The 13,612-nt window shown below is 37.0% G+C and overlaps 1 protein-coding gene and 1 non-coding gene across 2 annotated transcripts in view; one reads left to right on the top strand and one right to left on the bottom strand.

The window, feature by feature from the left end:
- LOC105484660 (crumbs cell polarity complex component 1) overlaps nucleotides 1-13,612 on the bottom strand; it is a 279,683-nt gene that overhangs the window by 231,643 nt on the left and 34,428 nt on the right. The gene's annotated exons all lie outside the window — the stretch shown is intronic.
- On the top strand, nucleotides 5,179-5,285 carry LOC139360446 (U6 spliceosomal RNA). The gene has a single exon (XR_011617852.1). It is a non-coding gene; the product is annotated as a U6 spliceosomal RNA (small nuclear RNA).

Genomic DNA, 13,612 nt, shown 5'->3' with positions numbered 1-13,612 from the left:
ATGATAACCTAAATAAACAGACAAACAAACCTCAATAGATAAGTTTGACAGCAGCCTGGAGGGAACAGAGGAAAGAAGCAGTGATATAAAAGATAGAACAATAGAAATTGCCCAATCTGAGCAACATAAAGAAAATAGAAGGAAAAAAATACATTAAGCATAAGGAATCTGTGGGACTATAACAAAAATATCTACCGTTTGTGTGATTAGAGTCTTTGAAAGAGAGGGGATGTAGATGAGACAAAAAAAAAAAAAGAGAAAAAACTATTTGAAGAAATAATGGCTGTAAGCTTCACCATTTGGAAAAAGACATAAAACTACAGATTCAAGAAGGTGAACAAATTCCAAACAGAATATACTCGAATAAATACACCAAGAAAATTATCACGAAAGTTTTGAAAATTAAAGACAAAGAAAAAATCTTGAAATCAATGAAAGGGAAATTACACCCTACCTGTAAGTAAAAATCTATTTTTATGACAGAGATTTCCCATCAGAAACTGTGGAGGTGAAAAGCAAATAAGAAAACACTTTTCAAGTTCAGAAAGAAAATTGTCAACACCAAATCTTATATTCAGAAAATATATATATTTTAAGGATGAAACAGATATCAAGACATTCTAAGGCAAAGAAAAATGAAGATAATTTGCTGCCAGCAGATCTACATGAAATAAAAATTGCTTATGGAAAGAAAAAACCTGTACCAGCCACTGCAAAAACATACCGAATTGTAAAGACCATCGACACTTTGAAGAAACTGCATCAACTAATGCGCAAAATAACCAGCTAGCATTATAATGATAGGATCAAATTCACACATAACAATATTAACCTTAAAAGTAAACAGGCTAAATGCCCCATATAAAAGACACAGACTGGCAAATTGGATAGAGTCAAGACCCATTGGTGTGCTGTATTCAGGAGACACAACTCACGTGCAAAGACACACTGGCTTAAAATAAAGAGATGGAGGAGTATTTGCCAAACAAATGGAAAGAAAAAAAAAAAAAAAAGCAGGGGTTGCAATCCTAGTCTCTGATAAAACAGACTTTAAACTACAAAGATCAAAAAAGACAAAGAAGGCCATTACGTAATAGTAAAGACATCAATGCAACAAGAAGAGCTAACTATCCTAAATATATATGCACACAATACATGAGCACCAAGATTCATAAAGCAAATTCTTGGAGACCTACAAAGAGACTGAGACCCCCACACAATAATAGTGGGAGACTTTAACACCCCACTGTCAATATTAGACAGATCAACGAGTCAGAAAGTTAACAAGGATATTCAGGACTTGAACTCAGTTCTAGACCAAGCAAACCTACAGACATCTACAGAACTCTCCACCCAAAATGAACAAAATATACATTCTTCTCAGCACCACATCACACTTATTCTAAAACTGATGAGATAATTGAAAGTAAAACACTCCTCAGCAAATGCAAAAGAATGGAAATCGTAACAGTCTCTCAGAGCACCATGCAATCAAATTAGAACTCAGGATTAAGAAACTCACTGAAAACCATACAACTACATGGAAACTGAAAACTTCTTCCTGAATGACTACTTGGTAAATAATGAAATTAAGGCAGACATAAATAAGTTCTTGGAAACCAATGAGAACAAAAATACAACATACCAGAATCTCTGGGACACTGCTAAAGTAGTGTTTAGAGGGAAATTTATAGCACTAAATGCCCATAGGAGAAAGTGGGAAAGATCTAAAACTGACACTCTAACATCACAATTAAAAGAACTAGAGAAGCAAGAGCAAACAAATTCAAAAGTTAGCAAAAGACAAGAAATAACTAAGATCAGAGCAGAACTGAAGGTGATAGAGACATGAAAAACCCTTCAAACAATCAATGAATCCAGGAGCTGTTTTTTTAAAAACAAAATAGATCGACTGCTAGCCTGACTAATGAAGAAGAAAAGAGAGAAGAATCAAATGGATGCAATAAAAAATGATAAAGGAGATATCATCACTGATACCACAGAAATACAAACTACTATCAGAGAATACTATAAACACCTCTATGCAAATAAATTAGAAAATCTAGAAGAAATGGATAAATTCCTGGATACATACACCCTCCCAAGACTAAACAAGGAAGAAATTGAATCCCTGAATAGACCAATAACAATTTCTGAAATCGAGGCAGTAATAAATAACCTACCAACCAAAAAAAGTGCAGGAACAGACTTATTCACAGCCGAATTCTACCAGAGGTACAAAGAGGAGTTGGTACCATTCCTTCTGAAACTATTCCAAACAATAGAAAAAGAGGGACTCCTCCCTAACTCATTTTATGAGGCCAGCATCATCCTGATACAAAACGTGGCAGAGACACAACAACAAAAGAAAACTTCAGGCCATTATCTCTGATGAACATCAGTGCAAAAACCCTCAATAAAATACTGGCAAACTGGTTCCAGAAACACATCAAAAAGCTTATCCACCACAATCAAGTTGGATTTCATCCCTGGGATGCAAGGCTGGTTCAACATATGCAAATCAATAAACGTAATCTGTCTCATAAACAGAACCAATGACAAAAACCACATGATTATCTCAAAAGATGCAGAAAAGGCCTTTGATAAAATTCAACACCCCTTCATGCTAAAAAAAACTCTCAATTAACCAGGTATTTATGGAACGTATCTCAAAACCATAAGAGCTATTTATGACAAACCCACAGCCAATATCACACTGAATGGGCAACAGCTGGAAGCATTCCCTTTGAAAACCGGCACAAGACAAGAATGTCCTCTTTCATCACTCTTAATCAACAGAGTTCTGCCCAGGGCAATCAGGCAAGAAAAAGAAATAAAGAGTATTTAAATAGGAAGAGAGGAAGTCAAATTGTCTCTGTTTGCAGACGACATAAGTGTATATTTAGTAAACCCCATCGTCTCAGCCCAAAATCTCCTTAAGCTGATAAGCAACTTCAGCAAAGTCTTAGGATACAAAATCAATGTGCAAAAATCACAAGCATTCCTATACACCAATGAGACAAACAGAGAGCCAAATCATGAGTGAACTCCCATTCAAAATTGCTACAAACAGAATAAAATACCTAGGAATACAATTTGCAAGGGATGTGAAGGATCTCTTCCAGGAGAATTACAAACCACACTCAAGGAAATAAGAAAGGACACAAAAAATGGAAAACATTCCATGCTCACGGATGGGAAGAATCAATACCATGAAAATGGCCGTAGTGCCCAAAGCAATGTATAGATTCAATGCTATCCCCATCAAGCTACCATTGACTTTATTCAGAGACGTAGAAAAAAAACTACTTTAAAAGAAGAGCCCCATATAGCCAAGACAATCCTAAGCAAAAAGAACAAAGCTGGAGGCATCATACTACCTGACTTCAAACTATACTACAAGGCACAGTCACCAAAACAGCATGGTACTGGTACCAAAACAGATATATAGACCAACAGAACAGGACAGAGGCCTCAGAAATGACACCACACATCTACAACCATCTGAACTTTGACAAACCTGACAAAAACAAGCAATAGGGAAAGAATTCCTTATTTAATAAATGGTGTTGGAAAAACTCACTAGGCATATGCAGAAAACTGCAACTGGTCTTCTTCTTTACACCTTATATAAAAATTAACTCAAGATGGATTAAAGACCGAAATGTATGACCTAAAACCGTAAAAACCCTAGAATAAAACCTAGAGAATACCATTCAGGATGTAGATATGGGCAAAGACTTCATGACTAAAACATCAAAAGCAATGCCAACAAAAGTCAAAATTGACAAATAGGATCTAATTAAAGTAAAGAGCTTCTGCACAGCCAAATAAGCTATCATCAGAGTGAACAGGCAACCTACAGAATGGGAGGAAAGTTTTACAATCTATCCATCTGACAAAGGGCTAATATCCAGAATCTACAAGGAGCTTACAAAAGAAAAACAAACAACCCCATCAAAAAGTGGGTGAAGGATATGAACGGGCATTTCTCAAAAGAAGACATTTATGAGGCCAACAAACATATGAAAAAAGCTCATCATCAATGGTCATTAGAGAAATCCAAATCAAAACTACAATGAGATACCATCTTATGCCAGTTACAATGGTGATCATTGAAAAGTCAGGAAACAACAGATGCTGGATAGTATGTGGAGAAATAGGAACACTTTTACACTGTTGGTGGGAATATAAATTAGTTCAACCATTGTGGAAGACAATGTGGTGATTCCTCAAGGATCTAGAACCAGAAATACCATTTGACCCAGCAATCCCATTACTGGGTATGTACTCAAAGGATTATACATCATTCTACTATAAAGACACATGCACACATATGTTTACTGCAGCACTGTTCACAACAGCAAAGACTTGGAACCAAACCAAATGCTCATCAATGATAGACTGGATAAAGAAGTGGCACATATACACCACGGAATACTATGCAGCCATAAAAGTGGGTAAGTTCATATCCTTTGCAGGGACATGCAGGAAGCTGGAAACCACCATTCTCAGCAAACTAACACAGGAACAGAAAACCAAACACTGCATGTTCCCACTCATAAATGGGAGTTGAAGAATGAGAACACATGAACACAGAGAGGGGAACGTCACACACCGGCACCTGTCAGGGGGTGGGGGGTATGGGAAGGGATAGCATTAGAAGAAATACCTGATGAAGATGATGGGTTGATGGGTGCAGCAAACCACCACGGCATGTGTATACCTATGTAGGAAACCTGCATGTTCTGCCCATGTATCCCAGAACTTAAAGTATAATAAAAAAAAAAGTTCTCTAAACATAAAGGAAACTATACAGAAAGGACCTTTGGAACATCAAATAAAGAAAGACATGGTAAGCAAAAATACAAGTGAAGACACTAGATTTTTCTTCTCCTCTTGAGTTTCCTAAATTATATTTAAGATTGAAGCAAAAATTATAACACTGATGTTGTTCTATGTGAATGTAGAGGAGATATTTGAGATAATTATATGATAAATGGGGGAGACTAAAGGGGCATAAAGGAAGGTAAAGTTTATACACTTCATTCTAATTGGCAAAATTATGACACAAATAGACTATGATAGATATTATATATAATTACAAATTATAATTATTTATAATTTTTATAAAAATATATAGTAAGTTATTTAGAGCAACCATTAAAAAGCTTTACAGTGCTTGCTTCGGCAGCACATATACTAAAATTGGAACGATACAGAGAAGATTAGCATGGCCCCTGTGCAAGGATGACACGCAAATTCATGAAGTGTTCCATATTTTTATGGAACCAAAAAGAGCCCCCATCTCCAAGACAATCCTAAGTCAAAAGAACAAAGCTGGAGGCATCACGCTACCTGACTTCAAACTTTACTACAAAGCTACAGTAACCAAAACAGCATGGTACTGGTACCAAAACAGAGATATAGACCAATGGAACAGAACAGAGTCCTCAGAAATAATACCACATATCTACAGCCATCTGATCTTTGATAAACCTGAGAAAAACAAGAAATGGGGAAAGGATTCCCTATTTAATAAACAGTGCTGGGAAAATTGGCTAGCCATAAGTAGAAAGCTGAAACTGGATCCTTTCCTTACTCCTTATACGAAAATTAATTCAAGATGGATTAGAGACTTAAATGTTAGACCTAATACCATAAAAACCCTAGAAGAAAACCTAGGTAATACCATTCAGGACATAGGCATGGGCAAGGACTTCATGTCTAAAACACCAAAAGCAACGGCAACAAAAGCTAAAATCTACAAATGGGATCTAATTAAACTAAAGAGCTTCTGCACAGCAAAAGAAACTACCATCAGAGTGAACAGGCAACCTACAGAATGGGAGAAAATTTTTGCAATCTACTCATCTGACAAAGGGCTAATATCCAGAACCTACAAAGAACTCAAACAAATTTACAAGAAAAAAACAAACAACCCCATCAAAAAGTGGGCAAAGGATATGAACAGACATTTCTCAAAAGAGGACATTCATACAGCCAACAGACACATGAAAAAATGCTCATCATCACTGGCCATCAGAGAAATGCAAATCAAAAGCACAATGAGATACCATCTCACACCAGTTAGAATGGCAATCATTAAAAAGTCAGGAAACAACAGGTGCTGGAGAGGATGTGGAGAAATAGGAACACTTTTACACTGTTGGTGGGATTGTAAACTAGTTCAACCATTATGGAAAACAGTATGGTGCTTCCTCAAGGATCTAGAACTAGAAGTACCATATGACCCAGCCATCCCATTACTGGGTATATACCCAAAGGATTATAAATCATACTGCTATAAAGACACATGTACACGTATGTTTATTGCAGCACTATTCACAATAGCAAAGACTTGGAATCAACCCAAATGTCCATCAGTGACAGACTGGATTAAGAAAACGTGGCACATATACACCATGGAATACTATGCAGCCATAAAAAAGGATGAGTTTGTGTCCTTTGTAGGAACATGGAGGCAGCTGGAAACCATCATTCTCAGCAAACTATCACAAGAACAGAAAACCAAACACTGCATGTTCTCACTCATAGGTGGGAACTGAACAATGAGATCACTTGGACTTGGGAAGGGGAACGTCACACACCGGGGCCTATCATGGGGAGGAGAGAGGGGGGAGGGATTGCACTGGGAGTTATACCTGATGTAAATGACGAGTTGATGGGTGCTGACGAGTTGATGGGTGCAGCACACCAACATGGCACAAGTATACATATGTAACAAACCTGCACGTTACGCACATGTACCCTAGAACTTAAAGTATTTAAAAAAAAAAAAAAAAAAAAAAAAAAAAAAAAAAAAGCTTTACAAAGGGATACACTAGAAAACATTATAGAGATATTAAAATGGATATATCAAAACTAGAATTCAGAAAAAAGAAAATAGGGAAATTAAAATCAAGAAAACAAACAGAAAACAAAAAATAAAACTGCAGATGTTATCCCTAACGTATCAATAATTATATTATTTGTAAGTGGGTAAAATATATCAATTAAAAGACAGATTTACAAAGTAGATTTTAAAACATGACCTAACTATATGCTGTCTATAAGAAACCCACACAAACTATGACAATATAGACAGATTGAAAGAAAAATGATACTAAGAGATATATCATTTAAACACTGACTAATATTAATAGTAAGTAAGGTCAACTTTACAGCAAAGAAAATTACCAGACAGAAACATTTTACAAAGCAAGAATATATTGCATTCCTAAATGGGTATGTCCCCAAGATCAGAACTGCAAAATATATGAAGCAAACATTGATAGAACTTAAAAGACAAATAGACAAGACAAATAATTATAGTTGAGAATTTTAATTTTTGATATTTTAATATCAAAATTTGATATAAATATTATACAAAAAATTCGGAAAGAATCTAGAAGAAACTCAACAACATGATGAAACAATATAATCTAATCGACTTTTATAGAACACTCCACCTAACAGCAGAATACATATTATTCTCAAGCTTGCATGGAAGATGTACCCGGATAGACTATAACCTGAGCTATAAAAAATCTTAGTACATTTTGCGAATTAAAATTATATAGAGCTTGATATCCCTGGAACTGACAGAATATGCAAATGGACAACTGACGAGTAAGTAAGGAATGCATCTATCCAAGGCAATACTGTTCTATACATAAGTACACAGAAGACTAGGATGTGAAGACACCAAAAGAAAGACACTTTTCACAGTTCAATATATTTCTTATGACTTCTTTCTATGTTTTTGTTCTTTTGTGATATATTTTTTTCTATTTTTACAATAGCTGGTGATTTTTTTTTTTTTTTGAGACATTTTCGCTCTTGTTGCTCAGGCTGGAGTGCAGTGGCATGATCTCAGCTCCCTGCAACCTCTGCCCCCCAGGTTCAAATGATTTTCCTGCCTCAGCCTCCCAAGTAGCTGGGATTATAGGCATGCTCCACCACGCCAGCTAATATTGTATTTTTAGTAGAGATGGGGTTTCTCCATGTTGGTCAGGCTGGTCTCAAACTCCTGACCTCAAGTGATCTGCCTGCTTTGGCCTCCCAAAGTGCTGGGATAACAGGCATGAGCCACCATACTCTGTCTAGTTGGTGGTTTTTTTACTGACATGTAGGGTAAACATACACAATCATGTACTTAACTGTAAAGAGATTTCACATTTAAGAAAAAAAGATCATACTTTCAAAAATATTTAAGGCAAGAAAAATGTAAAGGGAAAAAAGCAGAATAATAAGATCAAAGCAATATTGTCTACAATATTGAGATAAGTATAATGATATCCATATAAATAAGCATATATGAAAATATCAATTGATTAACATTAATATTAGTTCACATCTGTTGGGAAATTGGGGATCATTTTATTTGTCTTCATTTGTTTCTGTGTTTCCACATTCTTATGGAATTGGAATGTAAACTTATTAAAAAAAATCTATACAGTTTGTTCTCTGACAATAAAATCAAACTATAAATCAAGAACAGAAAGGTAACAGGAAAATGTCCAAACCCTCGGACACTTCAAACACATGCTTCTAAATAATCCATGGAGGAAAAAGGAAGTCTCAAAAAATTTTAAGAGCACATTAAACTCAGTGAAAAGTGAAAATACAACATATAGATATTTGTAGGACACAGTGAAAGTAGTGCTGAGAGGAAAATTAATAGCACTAAATGCATTCATTAGAGAAGATAAGTCTCAAATCCATAATTGAAGCTACTGTCTCAAGAACCTAGAGAAAGAAGACCAAAAAAATACAAAGCAATCAGACACAAGAAAATAATAAAGAGCAGAAATCAATAAAATTGAAAACAAAATAGAGAAAATCAGTGAAAGGAGAGCTGATCCTTTCAAATAATCAATAAAATTGATGAACCTCTGCCAAAATGACATGCATTTAAAAAGAGAGAAAAGACGAATTATGAATATCAGAAATGAAAGACAAGTCGTCACTACTGATCCCATGGACAATAAAAAGGAATACTATGAACAACTGTGTCTACAAATCTGGTAACTTAAACGAAATGGACCAATTCTTTTAGCGACACCAACTACAAAATTTACGTAAGAAATAATAAATAACTGGAATGTCTATTGTCTAAATGTTTGTGTCCCCCCAAAAAAATTCATATATTCAAACCTAATACCTACAGTAATAAAATTAAGAGGTGGGGCCCTTGTGAATGGGATTAGTGATCTTATAAAGAGGTTGAAGGGAGCTGCCTTGCCCCTTTCACCATGTGAGGATGCTGCAAGAAGATGCCATCTTTGAGAAAGAGGCTCTCACCAGATATCAGACTTCCCAGCCTCCAGATCTGTAAGAAATAAATTTCTATTGTTTATATATACCCAGGTTAAATTAATTTGTTATGACAGCCAGAATGGTCTGAGAAAGGCCAATATGTGATAAAGAAATTGAATCAATAGTTAGTAATCAATATAATTAACAATCTTCTGAAATAAAAGCACTGTGTTCTGTTTGTTTGTTTTTTTTTTTCTGGTAATTTCCACCAAACATCTGAGGAATAAATGATCCAAACTCTCTACAATCTCTGCCAGAAAATAGAAGCAAAGAGAGTATTTGCTGACTCATTCAAGGTCAGCATTGCCCTAATGCCTAAAACAGGTAAAGAAATTATAAAAAAGAAAAACTACGGGCCAATGTTTCTCCTGAACATAAATGCAAAAAATATCAATAAAATACTAGCAAGTTGAATTCTTAAAAATTCTTTTAAAAAAGCTTAAAGAGAATTATATACCACGACAAAATGAGATTTATTTCAGGTATGCAAGGCTGGTTCAACATTAGAAAATCAACGTAATCCACCATATCAACAGGCTTACAGAAGAAAAATCATATTGTTAGATGCATAAAAACCCTTTGAAAAAAGTTAACTCCCATATATGATAGAAATTCTTAGAAAAATAGGGATAGAGGGGAACTTCTTTAACTTGATAAAGAGCATTACAAGCAAACCCCACAGCGAGCATTATTTTTAATAGGGAAAGACAGAATATTTTCATCCTAAGATTACGGAAATGTCAAGAATGTGCACTCCTCACCTCTCTTATTCAACATGGTACTGAAAGTTTTAGCCAGTGCAATAAGGCAATAAAAGCCAGCCAGGTGCAGTGGCTTACACCTATAATCCCAGCTCTTTGGGAGGCCGAGGCGGTTGGATCACAAGCTGGTCAGGAGTTTGAGACCAGCCTGGCCAACACGGTGAAACCCTGTCTGTACTAAAAATACAAAAAATTAGCTGGGCATGGTGGCACATGCCTGTAGTCCCAGGTATTCAGTAGACTGAGGCAGGAGAATCGCTTGAACTTGGGAGGCAGAGGTTGCAGTGAGCCAAGATTGTGCCACTGCACTCCAGCCTGGGTGACAGAGCAAGACTCCATCTCAAAAAAAAAAAAAAAAAAAAAAAGGAAATAAAAGCCATATAGATCATAACTACATGGTGGTTACAGGGCTACTTCTCAAGTTCACCCCACAATATGTATGGCTAATAATCACAGTCTATTTTCTGTCTAAAACGTGTTTGTACTGGAACCCAAAAGAATACAACCATAAGATTAAGAATTCCAAGCTGGGTCCAAGTAGAACCAGGGGAAAGGATAACATAAGCAGGCTACTAGGTCATTACTTCAGGTTAAACCTAACGTAAAATAAAGAAATCTTCAAGATTCACCTGTGGTTGCAGTCAAGTCACCAGGATGGGATCATGGTAGATGATAAAATATTTGATTCAGAAGCACGAATGCCCATTTTCTCAAAATGATCCTTGGATCATATAGCTTTTAAGAGAAATAGCCACAGTATTCTGGTTTCTAAAACTCTTCTCTTGGCAAGCTATTTCTTATATCAGCTCACCCTTGGTCCATAACAAACCACTCTAAAACTTAGGTACTTAACAAAACAACCATTTATTTAACTTATGATTCTGTGGTCTGAATCACCTCAGCTGATCTCTGTTGGCTTGCTCAAGCCTCTGCTACACTCAGTGGGTGGTTTGGCTGATGGCTGGTTAATCTAGGATAGTCTCACTCATATGACTTATATTTGGCAGCCTATCCACTGAGGCACATGGACAACGGGACCATGTGTCTGTCATCATCTAGCAGGGTAACACAGACTTAATCACATGGTAATCACAGGATTCCAAAAGCAGTACATGAACAAGCTACAATGCACTAACATATTTCAAGCTTCTGTGGTCCTACCTTTGCTTGATGATCTGGCTCAGTTACCTCTTTCAGAATGTTGACTTCTCTCTCTGACTGCTGTCTCTTAGTATGAGCAACCCCAAGTGCACAGGTGACAGTTGTAGCTTAATTAATGGGACGTAAGTGGAAGCATCCCCACTTTGAAAGGAGGTCTTTAAAACATGATAACCTCTATGCATCAAAATGGCAGGGACAGTAAACTTAAGTTCCCCTACTGAGTCTCTGACAGGAGGGAAAATAGGGCCATTCCTGCTTTTACCCCTTGGTTCTCATATATTTGCCTACTGGGGACATAGTGCCATATATTTCAAAGATTTAAAATATACCCTATCTCCTGAAAGATGATGCCCCACTCTTGTAAGGAAGCATCTGTGAGCTTGTATCTCAGTTGTACTTTCAACAAATGCTTCCATCATTCTGTCAGGCTAGCAGTTTCTCAGTAGTATGGGATAGGATGTGACTGACATAACTGAATTCTAAGAGCATGTGCCCATTTCTGCACTATAGAAGAAAGGATCTAATGTAATTATCTGGCCTAATTGACTGCTTTCCTCAAAGGATGTTTCAGTGTTGTGCTCTATTTTTGCCAGATTGGACTTCTAGGAGCAGCAGTAGCTAGATAAGCCTTGGTGAATGGGAGCCTATGTTACTGGAACCATGAATAGCTTCTGTCCTTGCCCACATGACTTCTCTATCTTTGGAACCATTATACTATCACTGAAGTGGCTGATGACAGAGGCTGACTGATGAAAACTGAGCAAGTCATTTTCTCTCTTTTTTCAGTGCCTCTTCTACTGTGGATAATTTCTGAGGGTCTATATTTGTTAACTATTACTGTTTAACAAATTCCTCCAACTCTTGGCAACTAAAAACTGCTGTTTCTAGTTCACAATCTTCCAAGAGGTTGTAGTCAGGTTGTTTCCTGAGGCTGCAGTCTGGGGACTGAAGGATCTGTCTCCAAGCTCACTCAGATGGCTGTTGGAAGAAGGCTTCTGTTCCCCACCACATGGGCTGTTCCAGTGATACCTTAGTGTCCTCATGACATGCTAGTTTGCTTCCCCCAGAGAAAGCTATATAAGAGAGAAGAGTCAGGAAACTACAGTGCCTTTTATAAACTAGTATCCAGAGTTGCACATCATCACTTTCCCTTTATTCTGTTCATTAAAATTGAGTCACTAGGTTCAGTCTAAACTCAAGATGAGGGAACCAGGAACCAGAGAAGATTATCAATACATTTTTAAAACCACTACAACAAGTAATAAAAACATCTTCATACCATATGCTCATTCCCATAGGTGCATCCACATGCCTCTACCCTACCCTACCTCCTTGTGCTGGTCACTCAGGTTCTTTAGGAAGCAGACACCGAGATGGAGTAAGGAGTAAAAACAAGGTATTGGGGGAGGGGAGGTAACATCTGCGAAACACAAAAGGAGGAGACAGCATTTGGCAAGGGATTAAGCAAATCACAATGTAGGACTGACAAATTTCTCTCCAGCTCAGTGGGGGAGTTCTGGAGCAGAGAACTTATTAGAAGAACCCATTAGAGGGATTTTACTTTAGGCAGAAATGATTAGGCCCATGTACTGCCATTATACTCAGCCATGGCCTGCCCTGAGAAGAGCATGGTCGTGGCTCAAAAGTTGAGGTGGACCTTGAATAAGTCAACAGCTATAGGTTGTCAGTTAAGCATATGCTAGTAGTATGGTGGGAGGAACATGTCTGGCCCTCACCTACGTGGCTCTTGATACATACTTGACCAATCTTGATGTAAGTGGGCAAGTATAAAAGATGTGCCCTAAGAAGGGCTTGGTGAGCAAAGGGCTCAGACTCCTCATGGTGGGAGCCTGGGTCATGCTCCCAGTAACTCACCTTGAACAGCTGAGGGTGAGGGTCTTCTGGAGTTCACGGTAGAGGAGAGAGATAAGGACAATCATTTACATCCTTGAGATCAGGTACAGTGTAGAGAACTGTGGTTAGTGCCACTTAGATTCTACTTAAATACATTTCCCAGATACAGGTACCTAATTTCTTTTTAATTGACTCTAGAAAAGGTACCTTATTTGGTATGGCAGTTGCAATTAGGGCAACTACTTGACAGAGTTTGTAGTATCTATTGTCATTCCTCCAGGAACTATTTCACTTTTGTAGAGATCAGACCAGTGGATCAAATGAAAATACAGTATCACCAATTCTGCAACTTTTAAAAATTGCATTAATTTCTACCATTCTTCTTGACATGGAATACTGTTGTTTTTGTTTTTTTTTTACTATCTGGCCACGTGGGGATGCAGTTTCAACAACTTCCACTTAAACTTCCTTGCTATGATTACTCTTTCTTCCCAGGCCAAAGAACCAAAGTGGGA

This window comes from Macaca nemestrina, chromosome 1 (assembly GCF_043159975.1).
Source record: "Macaca nemestrina isolate mMacNem1 chromosome 1, mMacNem.hap1, whole genome shotgun sequence".
NCBI classification, from domain to species: Eukaryota; Metazoa; Chordata; class Mammalia; order Primates; family Cercopithecidae; genus Macaca; species Macaca nemestrina.
Note: the sequence above shows the minus strand (reverse complement) of the source record. Positions and strands in the feature narration are given on the sequence as shown.